Consider the following 14,067-nt stretch of genomic DNA (forward strand, 5'->3'; position numbering starts at 1 on the left):
TAGACGGTTAAGTCTTTGGCAAAAGACAGATCCAAGCCCCGGGAAGCTCCAACGCATCGCAGTGTGTGCCCCGTCCTCAGGGTCAGAGGTAAAGCCGAGCCATTGCTTCCCGTTTCCCGGCCTCATGTGACGGGTTCATGGTGTCGTGAATCTCTGTGCGACCCTTGTTTTAGTTCCTGTGTTTTCTGCGCTATTTACTTGAAGTCTGTATCTCATCCAGGATGTATTTTTATTTTGCAATGTAAAATCAGATCCTCATGGTTTTTTTTTATGATTTTTATATATATATATATATATATATATATATATATATATATATATATATATATATATATATATATATATATATATATATATATATGTATATATATATATATATATATAATTTTTTTTATTTTTTTATTTATTTATTTATTATTATTTTTTTTTTTTAGTGACTGTGAAGTAGGTCGAGAAGAGCGAACCTTCCGCATGGGAGAACCCAACACTGCTGTGAACACTTTAGAGATGGTGAGCCGCGGGGCGATATGGGCTCCCGCGGGATGCTGCAGATCGTGGCTATTTTTTTTTTTTTTTTTTAGGTGATGCCTACAGAGCCGTTAAGCTTTCTCCAGTGGTCTTTCAGGCGACCCCAGGCCGTTAGTGGCGCAGGCGAATTTTATTTAAAGTGGCTGCCGTGATATATGACTCTTCCTTTGCCCATGCTGCACCCCCCCCCCCCCCTTCCCCCCGTGCTCCATTTCACCGAAGTCGCTGAAGTTAGGGTTAAATAAAGATCTGGGGAGCATGTGGGTAATCTTCCACTCAACGATAGTTGAAAGTTGTCAGCGTGCATCAGTGCATGGGACTCGATCCTAGGTCCTCCGGCTCACAACGCCCGCACCCTGACCAATCGGCCACCGCCTCATTTCTTCTTTACTTTCCCGAATTGTTTTGACAAATGCTCTTTCCTACGATCTTCCAAGAAACTTGAGTGTTATATGATATAAGACATTTATGACACTAGAGGAGTAGTTCGGAAGATAAGAATGAGATAGGAGCTCGTTAATAATACCAATCTTCTATACCATCTACTGATTTAGGATTAGCAAGCCTTTGTTGTTCCCTGGAAACCAGAAATTCTTAGATTTTCCTCTCTTTACATACTCTCCATTTACTGTACAAATTACCATATATGTAAGAAATTACCTTTATTAATCAACACATCATTACTCTCTCCGCAGTTTGCCCCTCGTGCACCGTTGCCCGCTGGTTGGCACACGACGATCTAGTGTAGCGGACGTACGACGCGCGATGCACGGTGAGTAAAACAAATGCTCGGTGAACTATCCTTACTGCCTCTTAATCTATCAGTGCATGGTCCCGATATAGTTATATTTTGCCTTTGTGCATCAAAGACATGTTTGAAGAGTTATGAACACAAAAAGAGCGATGTCGTGCGCGCATTCATGCGCGCGCGCACACACACACACACACACACACACACACACACACACACACACACACACACACACACACACACACACACACACACACACATGCAGATCATATTTGGGTATAGTCGTCAAACAGGAGTAAACACTTCAGAACAAAAATAGAGTATGCAAGCCTATAGCAAAGTCATAAAACACTCGTACTAGGCATTTGCATTTGATGCTGTGGATTGATTTATATAATATTTTTCTATATATATTTTTTATAAGGTATATTCAGATATGTGAAATATAAAATGTGTTCAAGTTTTGCAACTCTTAACAAATGAATGTCAAGTGGGTTCATGTCTAAAGACATTAGTTTCTTTTTAAGCAAAATTCTAGGAAACATGCGAATGAATACCATTGGGTATACCGAGGGAGAGTTTATAAATATGAATACATATTTTACGATACACCAAAGCAAACTGGACTCTTGATTTAGTAATTTAAATGTTTACGCACACTGATGGTCAACTCGGTAATACCTTTGGGCTCTCTTTTGGTTATCCATGTAACTGGGGAATGAAGTGACCGCCACAGAGGACAAGAAATCTTGCGTCCACGCAGTTAGCGGCGGCCAAGAAGAAAAAATTATCATATCGTGCCAAGGAAGCGGAAAAATACAGTATCTGGGAGTTCTTTCGGAATAGTGATGGGTTTCGGTTCCTCATCTTTTCAGCAAGAGGAACAATGTGTCATGTTTCTCATCGCCGCTCCTTGAAATGCCCCGAGGAGAAGTTCGTGTGTTTGTATGTGTGTGTGTGTGTGTGTGTGTGTGTGTGTGTGTGTGTGTGTGTGTGTGTGTGTGCGTTTGCGCATGTGTGTGTGTGTGTGTGTGTGTGTGTGTGTGTGTGTGTGTGTGTGTGTGTGTAATTCACCACGACCTGATCACGTGTTGGACTCGTAATCGCCTGCAGGTACCCTCCCGATATGAGCAAGTACTCTTTATCGTCGATCTATGGATACTGCCAGGACAGGAGCTTTGATGTACATCAAGTTTTTTCTCATTAACTTGTTTTTTTCACTTAAGTTACGAAAGACAACTAACAAAAAAAAGGAAGAAAAACACTTCAAAAACATTTATTAGACATATTTATGATACAATAAGACTGGACATTGTCATAAGTATGAGATAATTTGTTGATCGTAGATAATTTTCTTCAAAAGTTAACCATTATAGAGACCCGTATCAAAAGAGCATCATTGAAGAGTGTATATAAATTATAAGAGTTCATGGGTGACTGTGTTGAGGCCTGACTTCTCGGCGCACGACACAGGCTGGGCCGGGCAGAGGCAGGCAGGGAGGGGCAGGGGCTGGCGGGGCTGGGGAAATGTCTTGGAACGAAGTATTGTAATCGATCACTGGAGGCGATGTGGATCTAATTGTCAGGCAGTAATTATTGAGGAGAGGTGTGTCGCACGGCCTTCTTCAGGTGACGCCTGGAGTACAGCGGCAAGACACACGCGAGGATAAATTATTGTGCAGGCAGTGACGTGTGTGAGCTGCCTTCATTTGTTTATCTCTATTTTTCCGCCCTGTCTCCTCTTGTTTATATGCATGTGCCCTAATGACCGGCCACAAGGACATGCAAACGGCCGGCTCCCCAAGGCTTCTCTTTACGTGGAGATATATTACCCGATAGCCTTAGAGTACTTTTTTCATACGTTTTCACCAAGCATTCCTAGCTTCATCTAATCTTCCTTTAGTAGCTTGGCAAACACCGATGGAGAGTCTGTTTTGTTACTCCCATTCTCTTATAAATATCCGTTAAGTATTGTGTATATGCGGCTATCACAAGGCAAATCAAACCCGTGCACCCTGCTGTCCGACCGCCACGCACACCATGGCGGGGTGACGTCCGCGCCAACCCCTGCCTCAGGCTGCTGCTGCTCATTAGGATTCACCTCATTCGTTGCTTGTAGTTCTTAAAAAGCAATATCAATGCTTTACACTGCCCCAACACGCCTCATGAATGTAAATGAGACTCTCTGTAAACTGCAAATGTGCCTGGAACAGTTCTATTTATTCACGGTCACTAAAGAAAAATGTGAATGAAGGACTCCCTCGGGCTGGTAAAGAATGGCCAAGGATGGGAATGTCCCCTGGCGGAGGGTTTCAGCACTGCAGTGGAATATTTATTCTAGTTATTTTCTTGCTGTCATTTTTCTTCATGACATTTGACAAATTGGCTCGGCTGACTCGATATTTATTACCCATCAGGAGTGTATTGTTTTTTGCGCCGAACATATCGGAGATGATCTCAGCATGAATCACAACTAGCCAACATAAACGTACCAACAAAGATGGAGGATTTGCATATAAAAAAAAGAGAATTCTCAGCGTTATAGCTTTACTATGAAGGAACGAAAACTATCTTGATAGAAACAATAATTATGTAGTGTTGACTTCTTAGTTTGGGTGAAATTGTTCGTAGAGGATATAATATTTCTATAAAACAACAACAACTCCTCCTCCTCCTCCTCCTCCTCCTCTTACTACTACTACTACTGCTACTACTACTACTACGACTACGACTACGACTACGACTACGACTTATAATAATAATAATGATAATAATAAATAATAATAATAATAATAATAATAATAATAATAATAATAATAATAATAATAATAATAATAATAATAATATACTTTTTTGCAGTAAGGAGGCAGCCCAAAGCCAAAAAAATAAAAAAAAAGCCCGATGGCGTTGTTCCCTAAAATGTTGTTAGTAAGAGTAGCCGAAAGAGGGTTAGAGTATGTTGACCGGTCATGATACTCCCCGCTACGACAGGAGGAAAGAAGAATAAAGGAAGGCTGCACCAGAGACTGCCAGTGAAAGTGATGAAAAAATGAAGATGCTGGTCTTTTTTTTTTTTTTTTACGTTTCTGCCTATGGCGCCGATAGACTATCTTGGAGGGGCCTGGTGGTCGGCCCAAACCTGTTACGGCGCATGCAAGTTTGTATTAGGGGCGCCATCTTGCATGGCTCATGCTGCCTCCCCCCGAAGCTCATCTTTGATCATCTTCTTAGAGAGAAAATCTATAGTATGGGTTAAGGTTGTCTTCAGGACAGCATGTGGATCGTCTTAGGCCACTCGGCGGGGTTTGGATAGCAGAGGGATAAGCTACGGTAGAAAGTCTTATAAAGCGTGGCGGCGGAAGAGGTAAAGAGAGGGATAAAGGCATGCCGTTGGCCAGTTCAAAAGAGTAGGTAGCATGAAAATATCGACAGACAATATAGAGGTGAAATAAAAAAAAGGTAAAAAAGACTCAGTGAAAGAAGAGAAAACGAAAACCCTTTTTGATTTTACTTTCTTCAAAACCTTCTCCCCCCAACCCCTTCCACATGAGCTGCAAACTCCATGCGAGGGCGAACAAGGACTCTCTCTCTCTCTCTCTCTCTCTCTCTCTCTCTCTCTCTCTCTCTCTCTCTCTCTCTCTCTCTCTCTCTCTCTCTCTCTCTCTCTCTCTCTCTCTCTCTCTCTCTCTCTCTCTCTCTCTCTCTCTCTCTCTCTCTCTCTCTCTCTCTCTCTCTCTCTCTCTCTCTCTCTCTCTCTCTCTCTCTCTCTCTCTCTCTCTCTCTCTCTCTCTCTCTCTCTCTCTCTCTCTCTCTCTCTCTCTCTCTCTCTCTCTCTCTCTCTCTCTCTCGCTCTCTCTCTCTCTCTCTCTCTCTCTCTCTCTCTCTCTCTCTCTCTCTCTCTCTCTCTCTCTCTCTCTCTCTCTCTCTCTCTCTCTCTCTCTCTCTCCTCTCTCTCTCTCTCTCTCTCTCTCTCTCTCTCTCTCTCTCTCTCTCTCTCTCTCTCTCTCTATATATATATATATATATATATATATATATATATATATATATATATATATATATATATATATATATATATATATATATATATATATATATATATATATATATATATATATATATATATATATATATATATATATATATATATATATATATATATATATATATATATATATATATAACATTTGGGAGGTCGGAAAAGTTCTTGTGAGACTACAGAGCGCCTAACCTCAAATAAGCTGATTTAGCAACAGATGATATATGAGGTTCTTAATTGAGATTTAATGTTAAATACAGACTCAATGAATGGGGAGGTGGTGGTGGTCAGCGTGCGGTCGTTGTGAGACCGAGGACCTAGGTTCGAGTCCCACCGATGCACGCTGACAAGTTTTAAACATTGATGAGTGGTGGAAGATCACCCACATGCTGCCCAGATCTTCAACCAAACCTAACTTCAGCGACTTCGTTCAAATGGAGCACCGGGGGGCAGCATGGGCCAAGCAACAGTCATATGTCACTGCAGCAACTATAAATAAAATTCGCCTGCACCACTAACGGGCTGGGGTCGCCCAAGAGACCCCTCAAGAAATTCTACCGGCGCTATAGGCAGCACATCAAAAGAAATGTATGTTTGGTGTATCGTAGAGGAAGGGGACAACTGTGTCATCGAAGAATATGAGAAGTATATCTGAAAGGTGGTGTCAAGTTGTCAGGTGAAAAAGATGATTTTTGAGAGAGTGAAGGCCTCCATGTTCCTTCTGTCTCATTCAGAAATGATAGGAGGGTCAAAAGTTAAGCTTTTCGTAACGACCAGCCTCGAGTTATATAATTCCTGTTCATATGGTCTTTTGTTAACACGAGATGTAATGTCGGCCTCGGCTACTTCATCTGCTCTCCATACGTCTAACTTCAACCACAACGATCACGATGAATTACAGAATCTGTAGAACCCAGCTTACTTCCCCCCAGAGTGGATTCAACCTCATCACCAATTACGAATTTACAAAGTTTCCTCGACCAACTCAGCGACGCTAGATTTCTCACCAATCCAACAGCTACACCAACATGTACCACCGCCGCTAAGACTACCACCACCATTATAAAAAGTAGAGTTATGAAGAGTTAGACTCATCGGCAAAGAATTGAGAGAACAGGTTATTTTGGAACGATAATTTATTAAAAATAGAAAGAGAGTAGGGAGATAGAACGGAGCCCTGCAGAAAACTACTATTGATAAGTTTTGGGGCAGAACAGTGACCTACCACAGTTGAGATATATCACCCTAAGAGGAAATGGAGATAAAGGACCAGAAAGAGGAACAGACTTCGAATGAGGTACTTAAGAAAGCAAAGAATTTTGCTAAACTGTTAAACACACACACACACACACACACACACACACACACACACACACACACACACACACACACACACTAACACAACCCCCACCCCGTCCAGAGACAAATCACTCGGTCTGTTGGTTTGTGGAGGCGGCGGGGGTAACGCGGCGGAGGCTGGCTGGTCAAGGGTCGCCACGCACAGGCTGTTCACTTTCCCGGCCACACATACCTCACCTCGGCGGCATTTGCATACTCTTGCTTGTTGCAGCTGCAGAAACTTTTTTTTAGGCGAAGATATACATCTCTCGGAAGGTCGTTTAAAGAGGCAAGAGGCTGGCGTGAGTGTGAATGGAGGAGGAAGCAACATTGAAGTGGGCGGCGTTTTAATCTTATGCGAGTTGTTGAAGGCTTAATATTTTTCTCTGTTTTTCCGGTTTATTTTTTTTGTGTGTGTGAGATGATACTTGAGACCCTTCTGGAAAATCTTCTTAGGATTCAGTTAATTTCATTTTCAGTATATTATCGTGTAGAACTAATGAGTGGTTTACGTGCGCACGTTATTAGATAAAGAAATATTTCCTTCTGAAGGCGACGCACCTTTCTTTACCTAAACTTTGTTCCTTATCCTCTTTATTGTATTTTGTAATTTTCGCTTTTCCTCTCAAATTGCTCAACTCGTACTCCGTTCATTGATTTCTTTTTGTTGTGCCTGTTTTTCCTTACTCTTGTACACTGCCTTGTTTTCTTGCACCTTTCTCACGTCTTCACACCTTCTGCCCCCTCACCTTGTCCTCTAGCAGTTTAGCTTGTCTGAGACCTGTTTGCTCAGCCCCTCCATCTCGTCCCATCCCTCCCCTTACCAGACTTCACAGCGCCGAGCCTCTTCTTGTTGTCATATACTCGTGCAAATACCAGCGAAGCCTTAACCATCGCCTAGTACACGTTGTTGCTCATCCTAAACGCGGCGTCTCGAGAGTTACGACGCGGGGAGTGTGTCGGCGTGAGGACCTGGGCGCCTCTCCCTCACCATGACGACCTTCTCCCCGGATCTCCATGTTAGGCAGACCAACAACATCGCAACTTGATTCTTTTCCCCTCCTCCCCCCCAACAGCCCAGCGCCCTCTAATACCCTCGGTTCTCTATTGTCTTGTGGATCATGCACATCTCTGTTTCCAGGCGACTTTAGGTACCTTTGAGGGGATCAGGGATCAATTTGTCGTGCGCCCTTGCCTGCTTGCTCCTCGCGAGAGACTGTTCACTGTTGACGTCTTCGCGAGTCGTGTTAAAAGCTGGTACCTGCAAGGCTCCCCCGCTGCGGCTCTCCGGTCCCACATGACGTCAGACGCGCCCCCCAGCACCTGCCCTCTGCTTTGTGTCGCGGGGCGCTGCTTAACATTCCCCTCGCCGATTGATTTGTAAGGTGTCATGGGGATTTCCTTACACCAACTCGCGCCATAAATCGTCTTGTTTAATCTTGAGGCCGCTTAGCAGGTGTTAGCTTTTCCCTTAAGTCCTCTTCACTTTTATGTGCGTGTGTTTAAGAAGGAGCCTCTTAACACATACCTTATCTGTTTGCTCCCACACCTGCCTTAGCCGTTACTGAGACGCGGGTTTATGCGCTCTCGCTGGAATAATCGCAATATGGTATGTGTTGAAGGCCCAGCAGAGGTTTGTTTTCGACGACAAAGATAAGTCACTGTCGCCATAACCTCCTTCGTTACGCGACGAGACTGGCAGCTGATATGCCCGATGATAGAGGTGGTGATGATAGCCGCAGAGATTGTGATTAATTGGAAGATGAAGGGTCGATAGTGAAAGGGAGAAGAAATCGGGTTGCGGTGAGCGTTATCAGTTCAGAGGTCGCTGACAATGATGGCTCCTGCTAGATGATGAAAATCTGCCTACCAAAAGGGTTGATAGGGGCATCTTTCTGTGTTAGCCGAGCCCACTACATGACCGATCTTGATAAGGAGCCACGAATATTTCAAGGCGCTAAGGAGAGGAGATCCAAAACAAACAGAGGAGGATCGGCTATTTGTTTTGGTCGTGTTGAATTACCATATCACTGACATTTCGTGGGGTTGCTGGCCAGCGCTGCGTGACCGTTTTAACAAGAATTTGCCCGTATCGGAATCTATAACTTGGGTTTTTCAATTGCCAGTGTTCATGCGAGTTTTCGTGTCCGTGAAGAGAACGTTTAAGGCTGACTGCGCGCCGCCTTGGTATCTCGTTTCAGGCTCTTGGTTAATTCCGCCTTTAACAGTTTATTCCTCCGTGTACTCTTTCTTGTCCTTTTCAGACACTCCCTGCTATTACTTTTGCTTTTGTTCATTTGTTCTTTTATTTCGTGTTGTATGCGGCATCCTTCATTGCAATTGCCGCTCTTCTTCTTTTCCTCTGGTTGTTCTTACTGCCTGGGGGTCGGGATGGCATGTTCCTCCCTTCTACCTGTTGTCACTGTAATAAATCTATCTAATCTTGTTCCCCCCCACCTCTCTGCTTATCAATATCCAACTATCTAATCTACGTCATTCCCCTCTCACTATATCATCCTAAATTTCAATCCAAAGCTGGTAAAATCTATTGTACGCAATGACATCACTTGCTTGTCACCCCACGACCTTGACTCTTCTTGAATTTTCTACCTCTAACCTAAGACTTCATCATCATTCTTTTACTACACATATCTGTGTTGTATATCTCTCAATGACACTCTTTCCACTCCATGAAATTCTTTTGACATCCTGAATCCCAGTGCAGGCCATCTGGATTAATTTCATTCTTTTGAACATCTCCATCTTAGAGATTTCATTCAAGACCCTTCTCTGCATGACTCCTTTCACTGGACCTCAGCACCTAACACCTCTAACTTTGTTTCCCAAGACCTCAGGAGCAGTTGGTACCTCTCTTATCGCTCTGTCAACCGTCTTCTTCAGTCCCAACATCCTAGACCTCTTCTCCTATTTCATCTTCTGCTAATTTGTCCTGTACATATTCTTATAGCCCTCTACATCAAATTTTATTTTGTATCTCTGATGCTCTGCTCCATAGCTTCAGGTCAGGAACTCCCAGGCGATGCTTAGAGAGACTGTTCAGTGGAACCTGTATTACTACTTTTCTGGAGATCACAGGAATGATGATGTACATCACAGAGGCCCTCCTCTCTTTCAGCATACTCCGCTAAATTGTTGTTGAATGGAGGTTCATTCCACGTTGTTTCTCTACTCCTCACGCTCTTAAAGTTGTGGTTTACTACCTGCTTAGTTCTCGTGCTATTAAAGATAGAGATTCAGATCACAAAAAAACTTGACCTTCTACATTTCAGACTTAACTTTGAAATTGGTATTTCAGCCCGATCAATCTCCTCTATCACTCGACTTACCAAACATCTAGCATCAATAGAAAATATTTCCTTTTTGACTTCTGCATTCTTCTTTTTCTTCTCCTCCAAACCTCCTGCTCTCTTATCTCCTCAGATTTCACTCTCTCCTGATCCTCATCTTCTGCCTTGACCCTGTCTCTCGTCTCTCCATCTTTCTCTCAGGCCCCCTATTCTCTCCAAAACTTTCGTAAGAACATTCAAACTTTTTAATTTCAGAAATAATTCCTCCACTCATCCCCCACTCTCCCTTTGAGACCCCAACTGTCTTCCTCCTCAGTTTTCTATGCTAACCTAGCTTCCTTTCTGATTGGTTTTAGACCTGATGCTTCTGCATTCTTGTCCTATACATCTGAAGCTCTTCTCTGCTTGAAAACTTGCTACTTCAAATCCTTCTGAAGTGCCTATCAACATTCACCTTTCCTTCCTGCTGGAAGTATGCCTTGTATAGCCCAGCCATTTTGGTGGAATTTCCAACTCTCTATTCCACCGCCCTATTCAAAAGCTCCTGTTCAGCTTTGAATCAATCCCATTCACTTCTAACAGTTCATCCCTTCCTAACTGATTTTCTATCTTGCTTCCTTCTATCCTCCAAGGGGCGTCTTCCTCTGGTTCGGCCTTCATCCTCCTAATTGACTCTCGGTCATCCTCTTCTAGCGGTTTCTGCACAAATCTGCTATTGTGCTTCTGGCCTCAAAAGCTTATCTCAATCTCTGTAAATTCTTGTTTTATTTCTTTTCTGACCTTTATCCTTCTGTACCTCCTGATCTCCAGTTTCCTTCCTGACTCCTCTTCACTGTTCTTCCCTAACGGTCTGTCCTATCTCCTAAACCTATTCTGTCCATTGTCCCACTTCTTTTCTAAAACCCACTTCTTATCCATTCTTACGCGAAGCTTTTTCAAAATTCTTTGTCCTATCCACTCTACGCTGATGACTCCACTCTCTATTAGGAACAAGGCCAATAGAAGACCCACCTAGTACAGGCTTTATTACCTGAGGCAAATAGTAGAATTCCACTACTCTTACTCTCAATTGGGGCAAAACCTTCTTTAACCCTTCAACGGTGTCCTTCAAACAACGACCAACACTCCACTCACTACCACCTATCCACACAGACATCACTACAAACACATCCTCCTTTCCAACACCAGCTAATACCTTAAAGCTGACCAAACAAAATCTCTATATCCTAAATCCCAACTCAAAACGCCGTCAATCATCTCTTCTACTACTGCGTTCTCTAGGGCTGGCGCTTTCTGTACCGCTCCGTAAAGTGTTTCTCTCCCTGCACAGTTGCTCCACAATTACAGGGGAGTTTGCTCGCCCGTGGAGGAGTATCCATCCATCCTGGGGTCCACCATCACCTCAAAGGCCTTACTCCTCATCAGCCTGCTCACTTTTCTTCTCTCATACTCTCCTCTCAGACCCTCTATTTTCCTCTCATGTTCGCCGCCATATCTACTTTCTATCGATATTTGCTGCTGACTCTTCCTTACTGACTTCTCTCTGCATATGCCTCCTGCTATGGCTCCTGTTCCACTGCTCCAAGCTACTCACGACACCTCATACTGTCCAAACTCCTTATCAACCAGCATCTTCACTCTTTCATCTTTCACGCTTCTAAACTTCAAACTCTGGAACAATCTCCTTCATCCTTATTTCCTCCCGCCAACTTTTCCTTTTTGGAAGGAGGGTATCAGGACTCTCCTCCCCTGAAATCCTCTTTTTGGACATTGACCTCTTTGACACCTTGAGCAGTGTGAGTAGCGGGCTTTTTATGCCTTCTTTAACTGTTTAAACTTTATAAAAAAAAAAAAAAAAAAAAAATCAGTCTTACTTCTACTCATCCTCCTCCTCCTCCCTCCTCCTCCTCCTCTCCTTCCTCCTTTTCTCGTCCTTCTCCTCTACTCTTTCCTCATTCTCCTCTTTCTTCTTTCCTTTCTTTTTCTCTTACCTCTTCCTTCTCTCCTTCCTCCTCCCTCTTCCTCCTCCTTCTCCTAGCTCTATTTCTCTTTCCCTATTTCATTTCTCTTTTTCCTCTACTTGTTGTATTATTCGTTCTCTTTCTTTTATTCCTTGTCCGCGGTTTTCTCCTCTCCGTTCAGTTTCTTCCATAATATCACAGTAAAATCTATAATAATATCCACTATTATTCCACCTGTTCCTTCTCCTCCTTCTCCTCCTCCTCCTTTTTCCTTCGTCTCCTCCTCTTCCTCCTCCTCCTCCTTCTACTCTTATCCTTCTCTTACCCTTCTCCTCCTCTTCTTCCTCCTTTTACCCTCTTATCTACGCCTAACACTTTTAATGTAACCTCTACAGACTCAAATTTTGGCTCGAGTATTTGCCTCACTCACCAGTGTTTAGGCTCTGAGAGCATGTGTTGGCGTGTCTCTATACTTACCATCACCGTGGGTTATATTGTATTCCTAGTTTTTCTTTGTCATATCAGTGGCAAGATATTTCATGCTTAGCTAACGTGTGGTCCTTGAAAGTTAGTGGAATCAGTGTTATCTACTACTACTTCTACTACTACTACTACCACTACTACTTCAGGAATAATTGCGACGCCCACACCTGGTCTAACGCCCTCAGCACCACCAACACTACTAATACCACCATTCCTCTGCACCAATTACATGAGCTAGAAATTGCAACCCTTAGGAGGAGGAGGAGGAGGAAGGGGAGTAGAAGGAGGAGGAGGAGGAGGAGGAGGAGGAGGAGGATAATTACCTTTCCTCACCTGTGGCGTGGCTCTGCTCGTTCGTCTACGCTGATGAGGTGGAGAATATGAGGTGGTGTGAGGAAGGTGTGGGGAGGGGGGCAGGTGCGCAGGAGTACTCGCTGGAAATGTTGTGGTGTGAAAAGAACCAGAAAATAAGATTGAGGCTGCTAATGACTACCTTGACCCAGATCACCTCATGGGCACAGTGCATCGGGCTCCTAATGTGCCTGCGGTGTGTCTGCTTCGTGTTATTCGTAAACATGTTTAGTTTTATTAATTTCTGATGGACCTTCTGCCTTCTCTCTTCTTTCACTGTCGCTTGCTTACCTTTCTTGTTCGATTATCTGTTTTAAGGTTCGTTGATATTGCTGGCATGTATTAGTGTTCATCTTCTGTCTTTTTTCTTCTTCATCGCTGCTTATTCGTTAATCCCTTTGATATTTCGTTAACTTTCTTGGTTCGTAATGACAAGTTCTTAGAGCTGTCTAGATTTGCTTTTATGATGAATCTTGCAGTCTTTTCTACATCAGTCTGAGTAACTTTCTATTTTGCCATTCTTTTGATATTCACTGTCATTCTAAATGTTTGAAAATGTCTTCAAAGTTCCTTCGTTATCTCGTCTTTTTATTGTATCGTACCTGTTCTTAAATAAAATTCTCCAGTTATATATGTCCTTCCCTTCTTACCTGCCAATTACCAGCTGCCAGCCAAATAGCCAAAGCCCAGTCACCAGCCACCTCACACCTGAGGCGCTGCTGACCTTCGTGTCTGGTGTTGAAAACGAGCCTTTCATCTCTTTTATTGACATTAATGCTGGTTGTATGAAATTTTTCCCACCCCACTCACTCCGCATCCTCGGTGAATCAAAGGTGTGTAAGAGGTGTTTTATCTTTCATCGCCGCTAAATGATCACCTCGACCCTTCAATTATCTCCATGTTTACACTTCTTTCTTGGCCTGAAACTTTACTCGACTCGGAGTAAAACAAGGTGTTTGTAATGAAGGCCGCCTACTTAAGGATGATATAGTTTTTGCCTCGTAATACTCTTGGCTTATCTGGATCACCGAAGCGTAGCAAAGCGGAGAACAAGAAGGAATAGAACGAATCTGAGAAGTGTGAAGAGAGTCAGCTGACGGGACGGCAATCATGAGCTCTTATAAAAACATCCCGGGTACAAAATTTATATTGAGCAGAAGCTTTCTTCCTAGATACTCAACGATTTGACTTACGCCTCGCCACCCATCCCCGCCACACAGACGTCCCTCCTCTCGACGTCGTGCCCCTCCCACACACACACTAGTCACGCCACCAGTCCTAACCCTAAACTGGGATCATGTGACCACT

At 43.3% G+C, this 14,067-nt stretch overlaps 1 protein-coding gene across 11 annotated transcripts in view; it reads left to right on the forward strand.

Moving 5' to 3' along the window:
- Positions 1-1,221: 1,221 nt before the first annotated feature.
- The window catches only part of LOC127003739 (organic cation transporter protein-like), a 351,884-nt gene continuing 339,038 nt past the window's right edge, over positions 1,222-14,067 (forward strand). For all 11 annotated transcript variants that reach the window (XM_050870708.1, XM_050870715.1, XM_050870709.1 and 8 more), the window contains exon 1: positions 1,222-1,300. The gene's annotated coding sequence lies outside the window, so the exon portion shown is untranslated. The remainder of the gene's footprint in view (positions 1,301-14,067) is intronic.

Source organism: Eriocheir sinensis, chromosome 26, assembly GCF_024679095.1.
Source record: "Eriocheir sinensis breed Jianghai 21 chromosome 26, ASM2467909v1, whole genome shotgun sequence".
In the NCBI taxonomy this organism is placed as follows: domain Eukaryota; kingdom Metazoa; phylum Arthropoda; class Malacostraca; order Decapoda; family Varunidae; genus Eriocheir; species Eriocheir sinensis.